This window comes from Pipistrellus kuhlii, unplaced genomic scaffold, assembly GCF_014108245.1.
Source record: "Pipistrellus kuhlii isolate mPipKuh1 unplaced genomic scaffold, mPipKuh1.p scaffold_m20_p_6, whole genome shotgun sequence".
NCBI classification, from domain to species: domain Eukaryota; kingdom Metazoa; phylum Chordata; class Mammalia; order Chiroptera; family Vespertilionidae; genus Pipistrellus; species Pipistrellus kuhlii.
The window spans coordinates 12,899,230-12,924,517 of NW_023425562.1; the positions used below are offsets into that span (position 1 = coordinate 12,899,230).

Here is a 25,288-nt window from a genome sequence, read left to right on the forward strand (position 1 = left end):
ACCATTCTGATTTGTAATATTTTTATATATGTTTAATAATTTTGAGATAAAAGCAGCCATCTCAATTATTCTCAGCAGTGTCCTTGATCTGGACAGCTCATTCCCACAGCCTCCCTCCTGCTACTTCCCCCTGACCCTCCAGCTGGCATGATCTAACCCTATCTCCAAGGTGCTGGGCTTATCTTTATCCTTGCTCTTCCAATTATAAATATTTATTAAAATTACACTTTCTATTTGTTGCTTAAATATAAAATTCAACTGATTTTTAAAAAAGTGACCAGTAGCTAACACCTTGCTATTGTATTATTAGCAATTCAGCAACCTTGTGAGTCAATTTATCTGTACATTCTAGTGATTTTTCTTGTGTATCTTCAAATGACTGACCCTTCATTTCAGTTTTCCATACATGAAGATTTATTTATTGTCTTTGTATTTTTGCACTAGTTAAGATTTCCAGTACAATGCTGAGCATCTTATATAATAAAGAGTTAATATGCTAATTAGACTGGGGGAGAGGGGTGGGGCCTTGGGTCTGAGAGGCAGCAAAGCCTGCAAGGGCCTATTCTTGCATGATTTTTCTGCTTTGGGCTACTATTGTAGTAAGGGATAATAGGAAATATTATTCTATATTTGTCATTACATATGATAGTTATTATGTAATTTTTTTGCAATAACATTTCATCAAGTAATGTTTTTTTCTAAGTCTAGGGAGCTAAAAGTATTTTTATCATTAATATGAATTAAAATAAGTATTTTTAATAATTAAAATAATTATATGATTTTTATCAATTTCTAATTTAATATAGTAAATTACACTGAGTAATATTTCGAATCAGTCACATGTACAGACTAACTTCAAATTAGTCATGACACATCATATATATGTATTCACACATATAGAAGTACTTTATTAATATTTGTTTAGATTGCAATTTTTCTTTTTGTGATATGCTTATCAGATTTACATATAAAACATGCTCCATCAAATGAGTTTAAAATTGTTTTCTTTGTTTTAGATTTTTAAAAATATTTGAGAAATATTATTATTTATTTTCTACATGTTTGGTAAAATTTACTGGTGGTGGATTTTTTATTTTTTCTTGGGTTAGTTTTGGAAATTAGGTTTTTCTATAATTTCATCACTTCAAAGTTGATCACCAATTTTTTTATTTTGCATTGTTTTTCATTGTATCCTCTTATTGTCTATTAATTGTACAATTTATACTGCTGACCACATTTTTATTCCTGGTATTGACTTTTTGTCATAATTAATCTTGTCTGAGATTATGAAATTAAAAATTTTCATTTTAAGCTTTGAAGGTTTATTGTGCATATATGGGTTTATTTTAATTTCTGCTTTCAACACTGTCATTTCCTTCCTTTCACTTTATTAGGGCTTATTTTGCTGTTTTATTTCTACCTTTTTCATTGCTTTTCACTTTTTGAAAAACAACTCACTGTTTTAATTGTATATATTTCCCTCTAATTCTAAATTTAGCTCTATTATCATGTTGTGATATTATTCAATTCAATTTCTTCTTATCCCCCTGATTTATTTGTTGAGTGCTGATTTACTTTAGAATCTTATTTATTAATTTACAAACATAGTATTTTCCAGTTAATTTTTCCTTGTTATTGGTGAGAAAATACACTCTATGATTTCAATATTTTGACAATTTCGGAGATTCCTTTATAGCACACAATAAGGTTGAATCTTTGGAAAGTGATCGAGCATCATTATTTATAATATACTACAGTGATGAGGATATTTACCTTCCTGAGAAGATTTGCATTTTCAGAGTGAAAGCCTAGAAAGAAAATCAATGGAACACTAATAGCAGCTTTTCCAGTGATGTGATACTTAGAGATAATAGTTTGGAAATTCTTTGTAGGTTAGCCACTTAACCTGGATTATAATCAACTCAAGCTTGAAATAGGCAATACATAAATTCATAAGATCAAATTATTGGTCATATTTTTCTACGCTTCAGGGTCAAACATAGGCTACCATCAAATTCTGATAGTGTTTTTCTTAAACCAAATGAATCTAAGATTCCACAAAGTAGCTTAGTCATACTCAAACATTTTTGTATATTAAAAACCACCTGGGAGTATAAAAAAAAAATCACAGTACCCAGTCCAAGTTAAATCAGAGTCTCTGATGGTGGACTTGAGAACTGGCAGAGTGTGGTGATTGGGGGGTGGGAGGGAAGGGCAGGGAGGGTAGGGAGGGTGAAGGTGGAAGGGTGCATCGAGGAGATACATGGTTATGGGGGAAATAATTAAATTAAAACATTTAAAAAATAATTTGCTTTTTCAAAACTCACTTCTTAAACTTGAATGTTCAAAAAAATCATCTGCAGATCTAAGGTGGAGATTCTGATTCAGGAGGTTTGGAGGTGGGGCTTGGATTGTACTTTGAGTACCAAGGGAACGGAGACACATTCTTAAACTTGGAGTACTTTGTTATCACTTTGGGGAATAAAAAAAACACAAATAAATAAAAGTTAGAAAAAGATGCCAGATTCCCCTTCTAGAGAATAGCAGTGAATTACACTAATATTGTTTATATTAACCTCCCCACTAGAGCTGATTGCCCAACCCAGAGAAGAGAGAAGAAATCATCATGGTTACAATACAGTAAGGTTTGATCAGAAAGCAGGTTTTTCCTTTCCATGTTTGCAGCCTGCTCCTCAGGGTGAAGAATATTGCACCGACACTTATTAAATATGTGTTGGCATAGGAACATCCGTGGAACAAATGCTCTCCCTCCATACAGCCTGACAATAAGCCATGTGGTATCAGGAAAAAATAAAACATACCCAGTGTTCACCAGGTAATTTTCCACAACTGACATGGAAGAAAGGAAGGACTGGGGGACATGTCTTGCCAAGTTAAATCTTGTGCCTTTTTTTTTTTTTTTTTTTTTTTTAGCTTCAGCATTTCCACTGGAATTTAAATCTTTGGGGGTTAAAGTTCACTAACTTCTTGGCAGAAAAGCATTTCCTGTTCCTAAGGAAAAGGCCCCAGAATGCTTCTTTCACGTCAAAGGCTGTTATGAAAGAGCCCTTGATGTATTGAATGCAAGGGAATGAGAAACACATGGATTAAGTTTCCATCAGCATCCACATGTGTTTAATAATTAAGGGAAACTGCTGGACAAAAGAAAGAATGTTTTGATTTTGCCAAACTGAATTTTTGTAAAAAGAAAAAAAACATGTTTAAAGCTACTCATTCTGAACCTGAGCTTACTCACCCAAAACAACCCAAATCAGGTTCATAATTTGAGACCAAAGCTATGAACTTCATCTTCTCCAAAACCACCAACACTCATCAGGTTCTGGGGATTGTAAACTCATCAGACTTGGTGAATTGTGAACATCATGGCAGCACCCTCCTATCACGGAACTGTTAGGGAATTTGTTGTTTTGTTCACATCAGGTAAGTCATACTCTCTGACTGTTATGAATTTGGCTCCTTCCCTTCATTAAGCATGTTTTAAAATCACAATCACACCCACCTGACATAAAAGTAAAAATTACCTCATAGTTAGTGAGTATAGAATCATTAATACCATAGAAGTCAGTTCAGGCTTGTCCAGATTCTGCCTCTTGGTAGATGATAAAAGACAAGTATTTAAAACTTTGCTTTGTGTCCTTTGTAATTATAAAAAAGAAGGTAAGACTAGATCAGTGTTTCCCATTTCTAAGTACTTTGGACTGTTCAACTAATAAAATTCTCTATGTCGTAACCTAATAATTAAAAAGAAAAGGGCCCAAACAGTGTGGCTCAGTGGTTGAATGTCAACCTATAAACCAGGAGGTCAAGGTTTGATTACTGGTCAAGGCACATGTCCTTGTTGCAGGCTTGATCCCCAGATTGCGGGGGGAGGACATGCAAGAGGCAGCTGATTAATGATTTCTCTCTCATCATTGATGTTTGTATCTCTATCCCTCTCCCTTCCTCTCTGAAATCAATAAAAATAGAGGCAGTTCTTGGTTTACATTGGACTCAATGTACGTCATTTCATGGTTACATCGCTCTCTCCCATTTATTTATTAAAAAAAAAAGTTACTTCATGTTGATATATGTACATATGTGCTTTGTTTTTTATTATTTATTTACCACAAGTAAAGGTCAGGAATTATTTTTCTTTTAATTTTTTTTTACTGTTTCACTTCATTACTGCTGTGTATGTGCTCCATTTGAGTGACATAGGTGCTTAGATAGGTGGATTCTGACTTACAGTGAAAATCACATTACATTGCACCATAGGAATGGATTTCTGATGTAACCTGAGGACCTACTGTATCATCATAATAAAAGGCTAATATGCAAATGGTTGTCATGCCATCACACCATCACAGCAGGGACTTGAGGCTGCATGCGCCCCCCACCCCTGCCTTAGCACCGGACTGGGGAACCTGAGGCCATTCTCCCTCCCTCAGTGGGGCTAGATGGAGGAACTGAGACTGTGCTCCCTGCCCCGGCACCAGAGTCAGGGGACCCCACTCTGGCGCCAAGGCTGGGGGACCAGAGGCCACATCCCCAGTCCAGGCACCTAAACATGAGGCTACGGCCCCCACCTGGAGGGGCTTGATGGAGGTGGGACTGGCCAGGTTTTGGTGTTGCCCAATGGGAGTGGGGCTGGGCTGACACTTCTATTATAGAGAAAGGACAAATAGCAATATTAAAACATTTCCTCTAATTAATTTCCTTTTAATGTGCATTGGATCACTAGTATTTACATTAAAGAAATAAAAGGAAAGCAGCAGGGAGTAGAATGAATCCATGATTATTGTCAATAATAGAAGGCTGGGGAAGATGTACCTTTAACAGATTGCATCAGTTGGTACTTACACCAAATGTGTTGAGAGACCATCTTTTCTCAAACTCCTACCAATACTTTTTATATGTTTAAAAGTCACTTTTCCTTTTTAAGTACCTATTCACACATTTTCTTTGACTTATTTTAGATTTTAATTTATAAGAAACTTGGCACATGTATCTAATAAGCATCATATGTGATTATAGATCTTTATAAATATTGATTTTCAGTGATATTTAAAATATGTTAGTCTCATAAAAATAGCAACCGTATTTTGTGTTAATATTTTTGACTTGGTAATATCTTTGTTCTGCTTATTTATTTTTATAAACAAAATATTGATTAAAATATTTTTTAAAATTTTTGTTTTATTTTTTATATCTTGTATCATAAACTTTTTCCTTGAAACATTAAATATTTTTTCATTGGTGTTCTGGAGTATTTATTTCATGCTCTTTTTCATGTTTTACTTTCATCTACCTATAATTAGTTGTTTTTTTGTGTGTGTGAAAGAAGCTAAGGGTGAAGTTATGTTTTAATAATGACTTCATCATATATTAAATCTTATGTATACTCATGAGTATTTATAGAACCCCTCCTGCTGTTCCATTTCATTGCTGTTAGTCTTCCTCTGCTGGGGACAAACTGTTTTAATTATAGCAGCTTTGTGATGTATTTTAAAGTTTTATATATTCCCTCTACCATCTTACTTTTCTTTTTTTAAACTGCTGGCTCTTTTTAATGTCTATTTTTCTACTTGAAATATAGAAGAAGCTTCCATAGTTAAAAAGCACACTAATATCCCTAGTTTGTTTGGCTCAGTGGATAGAGCATCAGACTGAAGACTGAAAAGTCCCAGGTTTGATTCCTATCAAGATCATATACCTTGGTTGCAGGTAAGATCCCCAGTCCTGATCGGGGGCACGTGGGAAGAAACCAATCAATGTGTCTCTCTTACTTTGATGTCTCTCCCTCTCCCTCCCACTCTCTTTAAAAAGTCAATGGAAAAATCTTCTTGCGTGAGGATTAACAACAACAACAACAACAACAACAAACTAACAGAAATTATACCAATTAAGGTTACAGTGAATTGACCAATTATAAAGGAAGAACTTTCATATTCACATAGAATATCTTTCATATATTTAGGTCTTCTTTTATGTATTCTGCAAAATATGGTACTGGTATTCATTTTACTCCTTACTATGCAAAATTATACCAGGTTTATATTTCAGTTTCTAGAGTTGAATTATACCATTCTCCCCATTTTGATCACATTTTCAATGATGTCTTTCTGCCTAATAGACAAAATGCAAATTCTTAAGCATGATGTACTGAGATCACTCTGAGCCCTTGCTGCTCTTCTTATTTGATATCATAGTCTCTGAAGAACCTTTTTCTCTGGCCACTCTGAACTGCTTATTTTATTACCTAAATGTCACTCTTGGTAAATAAGACAACCTGTTATTTTCTGTCTTGTGAGAATAAATTCATAATTGTATGAGTCTTAGCACAAAGCAATGTGGTACTGACTTTAAGTACAATGAGAATCCATAGAATGGGTTTTCAATATTAAATTGACAATATCTGGGCACTTAATAGTTGCTTGCTCAGTTAATATTTTTAATAGTGTCTTAAATTAGATGATTATAGTTTTAGTTCTTTTTGCCATCGCATATGTAGTCTAATAAAAATAATTAAGTAAATTTATAGAAGATCTGTATCTTTATTAAACATTAACAAATTATTTTAAATTATAAAGTAGAACCTAAGTGTTTATAGCAGTCATAAATCTTACTACACAGAACTTGCTAAATTTTAGCCAAGAGCCCGGCCAGTGTGGTTCCGTGGTGAGTGTCAACCTGTGAGCCAGGAGTTTACAGTTCTATTCCAGGTCAGGGCACATGCCCAGGTTGCAGGCTAGATCCCCAATGTGGGGGTGCAGGAGGCAGCCGATCAATGATTGTCTATTATTATTGATGTTTCTATCTCTTTCTCCCTCTCCCTTCCTCTCTGAAATCAATTCAAATATATTTTTAAGAAATTAGCCAAGAGTCTAAAATCTTGATGCTATCTGAATATTTGGTGTTAAAGTATAACGTTAAAAAGTGACAGATAAGACAATATATTTCTGATTATGCTGTAATGTCTCTATATGGTGGTATTCCCCATCTACTAGGAAATGATATTTCCATTTATATTAACTATAATTCTTCATACTACTAAAAAAAAAAGAATGAATAAAAGGCTTAGGGTAACTAATATTTTGGTGGAACACAACTGTAGTGCACTAAATGATAACTTTCCAAAATATAAAAAAAATGTCCATTCTCCAGTCCCCAGAACCTTTGAAAATGGGCCTTTGCAGATACAATAAATGCAAGGACATTGAGATGAGGGGATAATTCTGGATTATCTTGGTGGGCCCTGGACCAAATGACAGGTACCAAGAGGGGGAAGCAATATGAAGGTGGAGGCAGAGATGATGGTTGTGATGGGATTAATTGTGTCAAAGTCCTAATATCCAGGACTTGAGCATATGACTTCATTTGGAGTTAAGGCCTTAAAAAAGATAATTAAGATTCAATAAGTTTATTAGAGTAGACAGTAATCTAATATTATTTCTGTCTTTATAAGAAAAGGAGATGAAGACACAGGCATACACAGAACAAAGACCATCTGAAGACAGAGGGAGAATACAGCCATCTATGGGCCAAGGAGGGAAGATCTCAATGAAACCAACTCTGCAAACACCTTAATCGTAGACTTCTAGCCTCCAGAACTGTGAAGAGATAAGTTTCTGTTGTGGCACTTTGTATGTGGTACTTTGCTATGGTTGCCTTAGAAAATGAAAAAGATAGTGATGCCAAGAAACATCTGAAGCCACCAAATGTTGACAGACCAGAAAGAATTTTCTCCTAGAACCTTCAGACAGAGCAGTCCTTCACCTCGGACTTCTGGCCTCCAGGTTTAGATTTCCAATGAGAGAATAAATGTTCTGTTGTTTTAAGCCACCATGTTTGTTGTAATCTGTTATTGTGGCCCTGGGAAACTATTACAGCTTTCCTGTTCCAAGGAAATTCAAGTGGTTTCTAAGTGGCTGTGTTTATTATTTGGAGCCAAAGCCCATGGTGAGGAAAGACTTCTGGGCAAAACTCATGCTGGAGAGGAATATTAGAAGTCTTGCTTAGGGCTCTCTGCTCTCAACCTTTTTCTGCCACCAGCTTCACCATGCTTTAAAAAAAAAAAATAACACTAAGTGTTAATGCATTTGTCTTTAGGGATTTCCAATATTGAAATGAAAATTATATAATACAGATTCCACTGGGGTTTTATAATGATGATCACCTGTTTCATTTGCTAGCACATTGCAATTATTGGTAGAAAAGCACTTTCCCAAACTGGATTTGATACAGCCGGTTTTCTTCAACATTCTTTCAGACCATTATTTCCAGAGCATTTTTTTGAAATGCAGTTTGCCACCGTCATCCCTATGTGTGATACAGTCCACCCCACTGAGCTTCTAGGACCAGTACAGACAATGCTTTCCCCATGAAGGCCTCCATAGAGATCCCACCATGCCTTTCAATGCATTTATTCTACTATTTCATTCTATATGATGTCTTTTTTAGAACATAGGAAATTGGAGAGCAGGAAATACATCTTACTCATCACAGTTCCAACAATAGTATTATGTGTTTTTTAAAGGCAGGAATTCAACAAATATTTTTGAATGGATGCATCTATTTTTCTCTATATCCTTGTGATTGTGGTGAGACAGATATTTATATTTTCAAAATTGAGCCAGCAAAAAAAAAAATTATATGAGTAGTTCACGGAAATTTAGTTACTATGACAGAATGATACCATCAATTTCTTTATTCCTTTTTTTTTTTTCTTACAGTCTGCTTCTCTGTGGGTCATAGGAAGACAAGATGGATGACATTGCAAAGAGGTAATAGCTTTATGAGCATTAAAGCTACTGGCATAATATTTTCATGGTAGCCTTTGCTTCCTGGCAACAGGGACCTTAAAAAAAACTAGTTAAAGAGAAAGGCAAATCTTGGGCAGTTATAACAGATGACAAAATAAACAAAGACAGCACTATGGAAGATGAAAAGGGGGAGGGGTATTTCTGGGAATAATAAACTGTGATTCTGCTCTTCATTTTAAGAGCAATTCTTAATAAGGAACTTTTGCTAAATTGAATAATGACACAAGAATGCCATGGAGGAAACAATTTTTCCTGAGATTTAATAAGAATTTTAGTAGGAAGAGAAACACAAACAGAATTTCATTAACATGAATACCTCACATATACATGAGAGATACCCAGAAAAATTGGGTAACTCTCCAAGAAGGCCCAATCTACCATGTTATATACAATCTTTAATTAAAGACACAGACACACACACACACACACACACACACACACACACACACACAAAAAAAAAAAAAAAAAAAAAAAAAAAAAAAAGGAGAGGGGAGGTTCAGTTATGGGAGGTTATCAGGAAAAGCAAGTAAACTAAGGTAAGAATTATTATGCAGTCCAGCCGGTGTTGCTCAGTGGTTAAACATTGACCTCTGAACCAGGAAGTCACATTTCCATTCTGTCAGGGCATGAGCTCAGGTTGCAGGCTAAATACCAGTAGGGGGCATACAGGAGGCAACTGATCAATAATTCTCTCTCATCATTGATATTTATCTCTCTCCCTCTCCCTTCCTCTCTCTAAAATCAATAAAATTATGTTTAAAAAATAATTATTACGCAGATATATGTCTGTATCTTCTCCATTGATAAGATTCTCATGTGGTTTAGAATCATCCTTACAAATGATTTCCTCTATAAATAAAAATTTTATCTTACAAGAGGACAGCTTCTCTGTTTTTAAGAGCTTCTCTTCTGTCTATAGATTTTCCCCCAAAAAATAATCAGTTCTAAATAAATTTAATACCAAAGAGGAATAATTTTGGAGTGGCATATTCTGCTACCCTTCAAGAGCAAATATACTCCCTTCAATCAAGAGAACTCATATTGTTCTATTACTTTGTCAGTGAAATAATTTGTAAGACTCACAACATTTCTCTCAAGTCAATCTTTGTAAGTCCAGAGCGTGAAGGTTAACCACATTGACTCACACACATGCTCAACAACGCACAATGCACATCGAGAGGTCAGGATCATAAACTGTGGGCTGGTGCAGTTGGAGAGCAGAGGAGCCTAACCTTTCATATTGCAAGAAAAAGGCAGGAGAGTGAAGGCATAAGCTGCAAAATTAAACTGCATCATGGGTTTCTGGATGTTTAGGGTTCAAGGCATAAAACAGAAAAATTTAAAGAAACTAGAATGGGGAGAAATTTGAAAAAAGAAATGAGTGAATCGTTATTTAAATAGCAGTGGCCTCAGACAAGATTAGGACATAGGTAACAGTGTTTCTTTTCTTTTTTTTTTTTTTTTTTCTTAATATATTTTATTGATTTTTTACAGAGAGGAAGAGAGAGGGGTAAAGAGTTAGAAACATCAATGAGAGAGAATTATTCATCAGCTGCCTCTTGCACACCCCCTACTGGGGATGTGCCTGCAACCAAGGTACATGCCCTTGACCAGGATCAAACCTGGGACTCTTCAGTCCACAAGCCAATGCTCTATCCACTGAGCCAAACCAGTTTCAGCAGTAACAGTGTTGCTGATCTCCTTCTATTCCCTCTCCTCAGCCAGGTTGTCATTTAACTACTAGGATCATCCTTCTTCTTTTTTAAAATTTTATTTAATTTACAATTTATTGTTGAAAGTATTGCAGATGTCCCTTTTCTTCCCTATTGACGCCCCCTCCCAGGCCTTCACCACACTCTTATCTGTGCCTATTTTATATGCATATAAAGTTTTTGGTTGATCTCTCCCCACCCCTGCCTTTAATCTGAGATTACTTAGTCTGTTCCATGCTTCTATGTCTCTGGATCTATTTTGGTCATCAGTTTATTTTATTTATTAGATTCCACATATGAGTGAGATCATGTGATACTTGTCTTTCTCTGACTGGTTTATTTCACTTAGCATCATACTCATGGAGGGAACTAGACAGTATCATCAGTTTCTTCTAAAGGTAAAAGATGTCCAATCCATGTGCCTCATTGGGCTTTCAAAGCGTTTGAAATGTCCCCTCTAAAGCACATTTGGTTGCATGGGTAACAAATATGTGCCTCCACTCAGGCACCTCCGTTGCTTTCTCTGAGCAGGCTTCCAGAGCAGCCCAGGGAGACTGCAGGCAAGATGAGATGGCGCAAGTTCATTAACAAAGATCTAATAACAAAATCACACAACAAACCCAATTAGTGAGGTTACCTCTGGAGCAGCAGCCTCATGGAAAGAAACACAAGCTTGTATGAGGTTTATGCCTGGAACCATGTTTTTTTCATTTCCCTTAAAATTTCAAAAATGTAATCTTCCTTCCAAATTATATCCTCATCTACATCATCATGCCTCTTGTTGCCCAGGCCCTGGTTTTCTTCTCAGTGCTTGGAGGGAGTAACCAGAGATGTTTCCACTGATAGGAAGCCTTTGATCTCAAGGCTGCCCACATGAAAGCATCCTCCCTAAGCCCCCGTGCTGGGACTGTACACAGAAGCTTCCCCAGGGGCTGGCCTGCTGTTGTTTTGTGGCACAGAGCAATAGATGCAGATTGCGACAGAAGGCAGGGCAGACTGGGGTGGAGGAACCCCCCACACTCCATCCCAAATAACACTGAAACCACAGGGAAAGCGGGGCTGTGGGACAGTTACATGGGTTGGGATTTGGCCAGCCCACTGGGGTGAAATGCCACAGCAGTGCCTGCCCCTGCTCTGTTTGCCAGGCTGGAGGAGTTTACAAGTCATTTACAATAGACATGGGAAGCTTCAGGGGCAGCTGTGATTGGCTCTTAAGAGCTCACAATAAAGGAAACTGGGCTTTGCTTACTTATAAAATTAGAGCCGCAGAGAACTAGATGGCTTTTCATTCTAACCCCCCATTTAAAACACACACACACACACACACACACACACACACACACACACACACACAAACACACACACAAACGAGGGCACGAGACCGATGCAGCGAAGCTACTTATACAAGGTCATGCAGCCCAGAGGTAGAGCATTTGGGATTTGATTTCAGAAGTTTCAGGTCCTGTCTTCCTAGCACTCTCCTTTCCCCTAAGTTCAATAGCCTGTATGTGACTTTCACCACTTTCCTCTCCATGACAGTTCACAGATTCTGAAATGGGGATAATAAAGCCTTCCCTTATTATCCCAGAAGTTTGGTTAAACTATTGCACTTCTAAGAGAAAACATAAGGGGAAATGTTTACAATTTCAAGGTAAGCAAAGATTTCTTAAGTCACAAATAGCGCAAATCATACCTGAAAATAATAAACTATGCTTCCCAAAATTGAAACTGTTTGCTCTGTCAAAGACACCTTTATGCATATGAAAAGGCTAATCACAGTCCAGGAGAAAAATATTCATAGTGCATATATCTGACAAAAACAAAACACCTTGTTTTCAGAATTTATAAATAACTCTTGTAATTCAATTGTTAAAAACAACAACAATAAGGAGTCTGATAAAAATAAGCAGAAAAAATACTTTGACAGACACTTCAGGAAATTAGACATACTTCTGGCCAATCAGCACATGAAAAGATGTTTACCACAGTTAACATGGATAAATGAAAGTTAAACCCACAAAAAGAAACCTATTGGATATTTTATGCCAATTGAATGTCTAAAAATAAAGTTTTACAATAATCATTATTTGTGAGTATATAGAGCTATCAGAAGTATCATATATTTCTGGTGGCAGTGAAATGTTAAACAAACAAAAATTATTTTATGTGAAAACACTAGTTTCTTACAATATCTACTCTAAACTTAGATCTTTCACTCCTAGGTATTTAACTGAAGTGAAAGTATACCCACCAAAAGTTTTGTACATGAGTGTTCATAGCAGCTTTATTCATAATTAGAGGTCCAGTGCATGAAATTCATGCACTGGGTATGGAGGTGGTGTCCCTAAGCCCAGCCTACACCCTCTCCAATCTGGGACCTCTCAGGGGATGTCCTCAACCGGCAGTCGGATATCTCTCTCACAACCCGGGACTGTTGGCTCCCTACTACTCTCCTGCCTGCTTGCCTGATTGCCTCTAACTGCTTCTGCCTGCCAGCCTGGTCACCCCTGGTTGCCACTAACTGCCCCACCGCAGGCCTGGTAACCCCGACCCCCCCCCCCACACACACACACACAACTGCCCTCCCCTGCTGGTCATCTATGGCAGCCATCTTGTGACCACATGGGGGTGGCTATCTTGTATGAGGCTATGGCAGTCAATTTGCATATTACCTCTTTGTTATATAGGATAGTACAAATGAGAAACAATCCAAATGTTCTTGGTTGTGACATAGTCTACATAGCATATCCTTCTCAGCAATAACAATCAACAAACTGTAGAAACACACAATAGGAGAAATCTAAGCATTGGGTTGAGAGAAAGAAGCCAGGTACCAAAAATTCCATTCAATGTGAAATTTGAAAGTGGACAAAATAAATCTATGAAAATAAATCAGAGACAGGGAAGCACTGAACAGACCATTCAACCTCAGAGAGCAGGCAGAGGAGGGATGTGGGTAAGGGTCAAGCAAAGGACGTGCATGCATGCATATAAGCATAACCAATGGACACAGACACTAGGGGGTGAGGGCCTGTGCTGGGGGTGGGAATGGCTGGGGAGAGGTCAATGGGGGGAAAAGGAGGCATATGTAATACTTTAAAACAATAAATAATTTGTGGGGGGAAATCAAATCAGTGGTTGCCTGGGACAAAATGTGGTTGGGGATGACTGTAATGGTGCAAAAAGGGAACTTATTAGGATGATAGAATTATTTCATATCTTTGTTAGAGTAATGGTTATTCATATGTTATACTGGGCATCAGGGTGGCACAATATACATTTGTCAAAATTTATGGACTTACACACTCAAGGTGGCTGCATTTTATTATATGTAAATTATAACTCAAAAATGTATTTAAAATGTCAACATAATGATTACCTCTGTCACTGTGTAGGAACACACAGGGGGCTTCAAAGATATTGGTTCTGCTTTAGCTCTAAAGATGGATAGTCAGTTCACAAGTGCTTGAGTTATTATTATGCTTCATAAAATGTACAGAGCACCTATAATCTACCATGTATCAAATATTACATAATAAAAATTTTAAAGGAACTAAAAAAAAAATGAGCCAAGTTACCATATGTAAAGTGCTGATCAAAGTCTCCAGATTTTATGGAGTGATTACTATGTGTTAATCCTTTATAAACTTTAGTTCATTCAATCTTAGTACAAATTTATGGGGCAGTTTCAGTGTTCTAATTACAGATGTGAGGACACTGGTGACCAGAAAGTCCAAAGCAGCTTCTCAACACTGCACATTCAGTGAAGATTGTAGCCAGGTGTTCAAATACCCGGAAGATAAAACACTCTCCTTATTTAAGCTTTCACGGTGCCTGTACTTGAGTCCAGCCAATATTGCCTCATGTGCCCATTATGCTCCAAGTCAAATGTCTGCAAGCACACTCCAGACAGATCTCATGCTTTCTCTTTAGTGTACCTTTTCTCTCGTTACCCTTCCAGAGAACTGCTTTTCTCTTCCGCTCTCTAACTCTGTCTTTCAGTTCCTAAGTTAAGCGATGTAAGCAAGGCTTCTCTGACCACCCAAAACAAACTCAAGCCACACCACTATCTTCAGTTGTTGTGATTTACTACATAGAAGCTACCCTTTCATGCATTCATCTATTTGCCACATCTCTTGAGTTCTTACCTTGGGCCATCCTCAAGGTGTGGTGCAAGGCTCTAGTAGTGACTGAGTCCTTGCAATCAGCAATCATGAAGATTATATTCTTGCATCTGTGTTAGTCTTAATCTTCAAAGTCAATCATAAGCTTCTTGATGTCTGGAATTTTGTTTAATTCCTGCAACTCCTCATAGGTGTAATTCATGTTTACAGTAAGTAAAGAAGTCAATCTAAAATTAATGATCAATTATTCTATTTTATAATATTCAGGTTTTGCATCTATTTATCTGGTCTGTGCTAAATGAAGAGGAAAACTACTTGAAATCTTTGTATGTAAATTTGAAGTACTTTTTTTCCTGGAAGCTGTAGTCATAAGTGATTTCATCTACTATAAATATTTATTGCTCATGTAATTTAAAAGAATGAAGTTAAGAGGAAGAATATTATATTATTTGAGATCTTTATATTGTGCTTTTTGAATTCTTCTTAACTTAGGAAAATGGCCTCTCTTCTATTGAAAATTTAATCTACTTAATGACATAGGAGTTGTCACTTGTCCTATTATTTAATTTTTCTTACTGTGAAGTCATGGGGCTAAAGCAATGCTTTACTTGTCCTATCTCATGAAGCTATAGCTAGTGATTAATAAAATACCAGCATCATCTTCTATTTGTTTTCTATATAATGCCCAAGACTTTAAGTTTTACTTGGGAAAATAGGGAAAATATATCCACACCATCTTCCCTAAAGGTTTTCCTTATCCACATGTATAATTTTAAATGTACCACTGATTCAATAATCTGAGAGCATGTAAACAAAAGTACTCCAAAAAAGTTTATATGAACATCTATATTTAAAATGTATGACCATTGTATTTGATTGAAATGTATAAAATTGCAGATATTCAACAGTTTCTGACCAATTAAAATGTCATTTTCACAGGAAAATACTTGCTACGTTGCATTAAAAAATGTGAGGCACTAGGACGTCATTAGTAATGTCATAGCAACTAAAACATGAGAAACAAGATAATCATAAGTAACTTCAGTGATATCACATTAATCATGCCAGAAAACTTACAAATTAAGATATCCTGGGCTCTTTTTTTATATAAGTTTTAATGAGTAAAAACTACCTAAGAGGTTTGAGTTGCAAATGCCAGGTATTTCTGCCAAGAATAGTTGTGCAGACTGTGCTTTGCAAACACCTAGGGGGCATTCTTGCTTCATAGACGAGATAACATTGTTTATTATTAAGAAAACTTTCTGGTAAATGACAGTAAAATGTCCTGCCCTAACAAAATAAATTTATTGCAATAGCTTTTCAAAATATGGAAATAAAGTGTCTTAAAAGGGGACACATTTCTTATGTGAATAAATGGATATATGTAGTAGTAATAACACTCATATATTTTCTTAAATCAACTGGCTTCTGAAATGTTAAGATAACTGAACATTAAGCCATATTTATTTGATATGAGTGAGGTTGTAGGTAATGTTTAAAGCCGTAACTATGCAGTCACAGAGGAAAGGCACTCATTCAGCTTCCTGGACTGAGCAGGCTAGGTTTTTAAGCCAGAGGATAGTCTGAGAGCCAGGGGTCAACCAGCATGCAACTTTTCTTCCTAGAAGGGATGACAACCTTTTCACAAAGGGTGAAATTGTTTCACATAATTCATATCCATTGGGCTCATAATAAAAGTTAATATTTTCCATCTTCTGAAAATAAATTTTCAGTGTTTAGGGAGCACTTTTGCATATTTTTGAGTTTTTAACCTTTCTATATTTTTTCATAGTTATTTTATATAAACTATTTGGGACTGCACCAGTGGCTAGAGGTTATTTAAAACAAATAGTTGCATACCTATAAATTTGTATTTTTTAAAATAAACTCACTAGACATGATCTCAAAGGTCCATAATTACTTTATGAATTTTTGGTTCAAACAAATCTCACTTAAGAAAACTGCCAGGGTCAAGAGCTAAATGGTATTGAAGTGAGGATGGAGGCGAGTAGATGAAATCTGAACACATATGTACTTTACACTGGCACTCTTCCTAGAGTGGGACAAATTGTTCCTAACTCTTGCCTGGTGGTTACTGTTAGCCATACAAAGCCATCAAATGTAATAGTGAACTCAGCATCAAACCTTATCCAAATAGCTTCCAGTTTCACAGTTTGAATCTCTGATTGTGTTGACTCATCTCTTTCCCCTGTCTAGATAGTCTTCACGATGAGAGCTTTTCCCCATGGACTAAACTTGATTTTGAAAATCCTGCTCTTAGCAATCATAGTCCTTTGAACTCCTTCCCAAGCATGAGTTTTCACTGACTTTTGTCAGTCAAACTGTTCACTTCCAGCTGGTGAAGTTTAGAATCATTGGGCACAATTAAGAAGTAGAGAGAGAATCTCTTTCCATCATTTAAATGGCAGTGACGTAAATGGAAGAAACCACTCATCTGATTACACACAGTTCTCCAGTTTCATTTGTAAAAGTCTGTTTCTCCAATGACTTCATAAAAGCTACAAGGGGAACAATCATGTGTTCTTTTCCTCTATAAGTCATAGAGTCTATGCATGTGGCTGGGCATAGTTAGTTAATTGATGATTATTGGCTTTACTTAATGAGTCTCAGATATTTAGCTATAAATTTTAAAGTAATTAAAGAGGAATTAAAAATTAGTCACATTTGAGGCATTATCCCCACTGTGTGCCTACTATAAAGAAAAGCTGTGGTGGGCACAAAGATTATCAAAGAAGAATAAGAAAGAAAACTTTATCCTCTAGCATCTTATAGGCTAGTAGAAGTAATCAGATATAAAGACATGCATCATGAAATAGATAGACACATAGTACACAATTATAGAAAAAATGAGAGATTCTTTTCAACTGCATGTTGTTGAAAAGATTCTTGGGCATAATTTTTGAAATGGATTTTAAAAATCTAGGTAGGGAATGGATATACAGAAATAGAAGACAAGAATTTAAGAAAAACAAATTATTCTAATAATTTATTCATGTCTGGCACTTATTCAATATCAATCTTGCTGCTTATGTTTGTGCTTGTCTCTGTCAGATGGATTTAGACATGGGAGAAACTGTGTGGGGTAGACTCCAGAGAGCACTATGTCCTGGAAGCTCAATTAGCTATAGACACCAGCTAGAAATGAATAAGGAAGCACATGCCAATCCTAAAATTGCCATTTTTACAATCTAATTTTGGAGAAATATTCATTTTGCTCATCAAAAGAATGATTACTGAGATCATACTATGTGTGAGACATTGATTTATATCCTATGTAAAAAGACAATCATAATTTAATATATTTCACCATCTATTTATTAAAAAGCATATGGCAATCAAAACAAACTACAATGCTGGGTTAAGCATTATAATGGAACTATGTTCAGTGAGTTTTTTATAGCATACAGATGTGACAAAATTAATTTTGCATGTGAATGTCAGGAAAAGCTAAAACTAAAAGAATATATTTGAGTTAGATCTTAAGAAATGAGAATTCATTTAAGAGTGTGCCTCGCGGGCAACATATACAGATTAGGAAATCCTATAGCAGAATGTAAGGCAGGAGCAAGGCAAGAAGTCTTGATCATCTGGTCACCCCAATTTGGCTAGAGTTTTTTCTGGTCAAAGATAAGTTAAGAAAGTTGGGTGGGATTCATGTAGGGTATAGATGAGGTCAAGGTTGAAGATATGGATCTTAGAATCTGAAAAATAAAATAAAGATAATACTTAGCATCATAGATATGGATAAAATCAGCCATGAAAACTTTTTTTAAAATTATTATCTGTGTACATATTTTAACATTGGTCCCCCCTCCCATACATACCCTCCCTCCCCAGAGTTTTGTGTCCATTGGTTGTACTTATATGCATGTATACAAGTCCTTCTGTTGATCTATTATCTCCCCCAGATCCCCCTACCATACCTGCTGCAATTTGATAGTCTACTTGTTGCTTTACTGTCTCTATATCTATCTTTTGGTTCATCAGTTTATAATGTTCTTTATTATCCATAAATGAGTGAGGTCATGTGGTGTTTCTCTTTCATTGACTGACTTATTTCACTCAGCAGGATGTTCTCCAATTCCATTCAGGTTGCTGCAAATGATGAGAATTCCTTCCTTTTTATGGCAGCATAGTATTCCATTGTGTAGATGTACCATGGTTTTTTGATCCAATCATCTGCTGACAGGCACCTAGGCTGTTTCCAAATTCTAGCTATTGTAGATTGTGCTGCTATTAACATAGTGGTGCATATATCCTTTCTGACTGGTGTTTCTAGTTTCTTGGGATATATTCCTAAGAGTGGGATTACTGGGTCAAATGGGAGTTCCATTTTCAGTTTTTTGAGAAAACTCCACACTGTTCTCCACAGTGGTTGTACCAGTCTGCATTCCCACCAGCAGTGCAAGAGGATTCCTTTTTCTCCACAACCTCTCCAACACTTGTCGTTTGTTGATTTGTTGATGTTGGCCATTCTGACAGTTGTGAGATGGTACTGCATTGTTGTTTTGATTTGCATCTCTCGGATAATTAGTGACTTTGAGCATGTTTTCATGTGCCTCTTGGCCTTCCTTCTGTCTTTTTTTGAAAATATTCTATTTAGGTCCATTGTCCATTTTTTAATTGGATCACTCATCTTCCTTTTATTTAGTTGTATCAGCTGTTTGTACATGTTGGATATTAAACATTTATCAGTGGTAACATTTGCAAATATGTTCTCCCAAACAGTGGGCTTTCTTGTTGTTTTGTTGATGGTTTCTTTTGCAGTAAAAAAGATTTTTATTTTGATGTAGTCCCATTTGTTTATTTTCTCTTTAGCTTCCATTGCCTTAGGGGCAATGTCAGTGAAGAAGTTCTTTTGGCATGTCTGAGATTTTGCTGCCTGTTGATGCTTCTAGTATTTTTATGGTTTCCCATCTGATGTTTAAGTCCTGTATCCATTTTGAGTTTATTTTTGTGTATGGTGTAAGTTTGTGATCTAGTTTCATTCTTTTGCATGTATCTGTCCAATTTTCCCAACACCATTTATTGAAGAGACTGTCTTGACTCCATTGTATATTCATGCCTCCTTTGTCAAATATTAGTTCAGCATAATGATTTGGGTTGATGTCTGGGTTCTCAATTCGATTCCATTGATCTATATGTCTGTTCTTGTGCCAGTACCAGGCTGTTTTGAGAACAGTGGCTTTGTAATACAGCTTGAAGTCTGGTATTGAGATCCCTCCTACTTTACTCTTCTTTCTCAGGATTGCTGTGGCTATTCGGGGTCTTTTATTGTTCCAGATGAACTTTTGGAGAGTTCTTTCTAGGTCAGTGAAATATGTCATTGGTATTTTAATGGGGAGGGCATTGAACCTAAAGATTCCTTTAGGAAGTATGGACATTTTGATGATGTTGATTCTACCAATCCATGAATACGGTATGTTCTTCCATCTGTTTACATCTTGCTCTATCTCTTTTTTCAGTGGCGTGTAGTTTTCCACAAATAGGTCCTTTACTTCCTTAGTTAAATTTATTCCTAGGTATCTTAATTTTTTTGGTGCGATGGTAAATGGAATTGCTTTTTTAGTCTCTGTTTCTGTAATTTCACTGTTGGTGTATAGAAATGCGATGGATTTCTTAGTGTTAATTTTGTATCCTGCTACATTGCCAAATTCATTTATTAAGTCAATTAGTTTTTTAATGGAGTCTTTTGGGTTTTTTATGTACAATATCATGTTATCTGCAAATAAGGATAACTTTACTTCTCCTTTTCCAATTTGGATGCCTTTTATTTCCTCTTCTTGTTTAATTGTAATGGCTAGTACTTACAGTACTATGTCAAACAGGAGTGGCGAGAGTGGGCATCCCTGTCTTGTTCCTGTTCTTAGAGGGAATGGTTTTAGTTTTTGCCCATTGAGTATGATGTTGGTTGTGGGTTTATCATATATAGCTTTTATTATGTTGAGGTATGATCCTTGTACTCCCACCTTGTTGAGAGTTTTTATCAGGAAAGGGTGTTGGATTTTATCAAATGCTTTTTCTGCATCAATTGATATGACTATATGATTTTTATATTTCAATTTATTTATGTGGTGTATCACATTTATTGATTTGCAGATATTGTACCATCCTTGCATTCCTTGAATAAATCCTACTTGATCATGGTGTAAGATCTTTGTGATGTTCTGCTGGAGCCGATTTGCTAGAATTTTGTTGAGGATTTTGGCATCTATGTTCATGAGGGATATTGGCCTGTAATTCTCTTTCATTGAGTTGTCTTTATCTGGTTTTGGTATTAGGGTGATGCTGGCTTTATAGAAGGAGATTGGAAGTGTTCCTTCCTCTGGAATTTTTAGGAATAGTCTTAGGAGGATAGGTTTTAGTTCTTCCTTGAATGTTTGGTAAAACTCTCCTGTGAAGCCATCTGGCCCTGGGCTTTTGTTTGCTAGAAGCAAGTCACTGGTCTACTGAGATTTTTAGATTCTTCCTGATTGAGTTTTGGAAGTTTGTATTTTTCTAGGAATATGTCCATTTCCTCCAGGTTGTTCAGTTTGTTGGAATAGAGTTGTTCATAGTATTTTGTAACAATCCATTGTATTTCAGCAGGGTCTGTTGTTATTTCACCTCTTTCATTTCTGATTTTGTTTATTTGAGTCATCTCTCTTTGTTTCTTGGTTAGCCTGGCTAGAGGTTCATCTATCTTGTTTATCATTTCAAAGAACCAGCTCTTGGTTTTGTTGATCTTATGTATTGTTTCTTTGGTCTCTATGTCGTTTATCTCTGCTCTGATTTTTGTTATTTCCTTCATTCTTCTTACACTGGGCTTTTCTTGTTGCTCTTTTTCTAACTCTGAGTTGTAGAGTTAGATAATTTTTTACCATTTTTTCTTGTTTTTTGCAATAGGCTTGTAGGGTTATGAACTTCCCTCTCAAAACTTCTTTTGCTATATCCCATAGATTTTGGATTGTTGGGTTTTCATTGTCATTTGTTTCCAGGATATTTTTAATTTCTTCCTTGATTTCTCTGGTAACCCAGTCCTTATTTAATAACATGCTGTTAGTCTCCACTAAAGGGATGGAAAGCTCCTGAATACACCTTCAATTTTGATTGATAGCCTTGCTGGGTACAGTATTCTTGGATTCAGACCCTTCCTTTGCATGACTTTGTATATTTTATCCCATTCCCTTCTGGCTTGATGAGTTTCTGTTGAGAAATCAGTTTCTAGCCTGATGGGGGTTCCTTTATATGTAACTTTCTGTCTCTTGCTCTGGTGTTTGATTTCTTAGGGTTATTTTTATTGTAGTTAATTTCCAGTTTTATGCCATTATGATTTGAAAAGATGCTTGATATGATTTCTATCTTCTTGAATTTGAAGAAACTTTGCCTATGTCCCAAAATGTGGTCTATCTTTGAGAATGTCCCATGTGCACTTGAGAAGAATGTATATTCTGTGGCTTTGTGGTGAACTGTTCTGAAGATGTTGATTAATTCCATCTGGTCTAGTGAGTCATTTAGGATTGATATTTCTTTGCTGATTTTTTTGTTTAGATGGTTTGTCCAAGGGTGACAGTGGGGTATTAAAATCTCCTACTATGATTGTATTGCTATTAATCTCTTCCTTAATGTCCTCCAGTAGTTTTTTTTGTTTGTTTGTTTTGTTTTTTTGTTTTTTTATGTTTTTGGGTGCTCCTGTATTGGGTGCATATATATTTACCAGGGTTATTTCTTCTTGTTGGATTGCTCTCTTTAGTATTATGAAGTGGCCTTCATTATCTCTTGTTATGTCCTTCATTCTGAGATCTAATTTTTCAGATATAAGTATTGCTACCCCAGCTTTTTTTTTCATTTCCATTTGCCTGGAAAACCTTTTTCCATCCCTTCACCCTCAGTCTGTGTGCATCTTTTTTTCTGAAGTGGGTTTCTTGTAGACAACAGGTATATGGGTCTTGTTTTCTTATCCAATCTGTGACCCTATGTCTTTTTATTGGAGCATTTAATCCATTTATATTTAAAGATATTATTGATAGATACTCATTTGATGCCATTTTTATTCTATACCCCTGTGTTCCTTCTTCGCTTCCTATTTTTTTATTTTTACAGTAGACCCTTTAGCATTTCTTGCATTGCTAGTTTGGTGGAGATAAATTCCTTTAGTCTTTTTTTGTCTGTAAAGCTCCTGAATACACCTTCAATTTTGATTGATAGCCTTGCTGGGTACAGTATTCTTGGATTCAGACCCTTCCTTTGCATGACTTTGTATATTTTATCCCATTCCCTTCTGGCTTGATGAGTTTCTGTTGAGAAATCAGTTTCTAGCCTGATGGGGGTTCCTTTATATGTAACTTTCTGTCTCTCTCTGGCTGCTTTTAATATTCTTACTTTGTCGTTGTTGTTTGCCAATTTAATTATGATGTGCCTTGGCGTCGGTCTTCTGGGATTCATTTTGCTTGGGACTCTATAAGCATCTTGGATTTGTGTGGGTTTTTTCTTATCTATCTCAGGAAAGTTTTCTGTCATTATTTCTTGAAATACTTTTCCCATGTCTTCCTCAGTTTCCTTTTCTTCTGGAACTCCTATTATTCTAATATTGTTTTGTTTTGTATTGTCCTAAAGTTCCCTTAGGCTCTCCTCCTGCTTTTTAATTTTTTTTTTTTCCAGAAGCTGCTCTAATTGGGTTTTTTTCCATCTTGTCTTCTAGCTCACTGATGCGGTCCTCTGCTTCTTCTAGTCTACTCTTGATGCTTTCTATTGAGTTCTCCATAGTAGCAATGTCATTTTTTATTTCTTCTTGGTTCATCTTCATTTCCTCTTGGTTATTCTTCAATTCCTCTTGGTTCTTCTTCATTTCCTCTTGTTTCTTATTCATATCATTAAATTTATCTTCCATTCTTTTTAGCCATCATATAATCATTACTCTGAATTTTTGCTCTGGTAGGTTGCTTGCTTCTGACTCATTTACTTCCTTTTCTGGTGATGCTTGCATTTCTTTCATGTGCAGGCTATTTCTTTGTCTCTCCATGGTCTCTCTCTCCAGGATGTCTGGTTATGTGGTGTTCCTTCTCCTTTCCATGGGTGATCAAAGAACTCCCTTGAATCCGCGTGTTTGAGCCAATTGGGGCGTCACAGCTGCTCGATGGTCTCCTCTGCTGTGGGTTTTCCAGGCCTCAGAGAAGATCCTCCTTTCCTGGTAAGATGGCGCAGACTTCCCTCTGAGCCTGTAGCTCAGGGAGAGGCCGCCGCCGCTGGAGTGCTGGTTGCTTGGTCAGGAAATCCTGTCCAGTGGACCCTTCCTTACCTTCCTTTAGAGTTCCGCTGCCCCTTAGCTGCCAATCAATATTCCCTGAGTGACTCAGATGCTGCTTCTATCTGTTCTGGGACCAGGGTCAGAACCTATTTGTATATTTTTTAATCCTCATCTCAGGATATGTTTTTACTGATTTTAAAAAGAGAGAGAGGGAGAGAGAGATATTAATCAGTTGCCTCTGGTATGTGCCCCAACCAGATCAAACCCAAGTTGGAGCATCTTTGTGATAAGCCAGGGTTGTAGGTTCAGTCCCAGTCAGGGCACATATAGGAATCAACTAATGAGTGCATAAATTAATAGAAAGAACAAATTGCTGTTTCTCTCTCTCTCTCAAATCAATTTTTAAAAGATCTTATCCTTTTCTGAAGTACAAAGTTTTGGTAAATTTATATAATAGTTATGTTGAAAATTGACCTAGTGTTTCCTGGATATAGGAAAAATCAGAACAGACTTAACAAAGCCAATTTACAGTATTTAGCTTCTGAATTGAGATGGTAGTTAGCTTTGCTTCATTTCAGGTTAATTTTTGTTAAGCAATGTAGATATTAGCACTTTTTATAATTATCTTCTGGGATGTTATTTATGGTGTAAGTCTAGGTTTTTGAGTAATATTATAGGCAGTATTCTAGTTTTGATTTTTTAAAAATCTGCTTCGAGCTTAGTTTGGATTATTTCTGTCTGTCTCTCTAGGAAGCTAGCTGCCTTGAGACATGAGCAAAAGAAACTGCTTCACCTAGAACAGATCAGTGGTCTATGTGAAGTCGCAGATGTTTTCCTTCTTGGTTGCCTCACCTTATTGGATGTTCATGGAGAAGTTCTCTGTGTTGTGGCTGTGTCCCTTTGCTTCTCCTGCTTTTAACTCTTCCACAGCTGAGGCTGGGTATATTCCGGGAATTCGGGTCCCTTCTGTTGGAGACGGAAAGCCCTCAGGCAGGTCTGTGCGGAAGGAGATAACTTGCACTCTGGAGCTGGAGGGGCGGCCCCAGCCAGGAGACCAGGGAACCAGGCAGAGCTTCCAACGTGCTTGGGCCAAGCAGAGGGGGAGGAAGTGAGCCAGCCATGAAAACTTTTGAGTAGGTTGAGGAATCAGCATGCTCAGATGTTAATGCCATTTCTTTCTTTAATCTTTGCAGGATAGTTATCTAAATTTCAGTTTTCACTTTCATAAATGAGCATGAGAGAACTGCCCACTTACTTTGTCATTGAGATAACTCATAAGCCATATAACAGGCATCGGCATAAAATAGAACTCAAAAATCTCTATTAATAATAATAATAATAATAATATCATTGAAAAAAGGTAAAAATGAAATCCTAGATAAT

At 36.4% G+C, this 25,288-nt stretch overlaps 1 long non-coding RNA gene across 1 annotated transcript; it reads left to right on the forward strand.

Moving 5' to 3' along the window:
• The first annotated feature begins 1,075 nt into the window (after window positions 1-1,075).
• Window positions 1,076-24,846, forward strand: LOC118707956. The gene is made up of 3 exons (XR_004984420.1): window positions 1,076-1,108; window positions 3,171-3,173; window positions 24,674-24,846. It is a non-coding gene; the product is annotated as an uncharacterized LOC118707956 (long non-coding RNA).
• The last annotated feature ends 442 nt before the right edge of the window (window positions 24,847-25,288 follow it).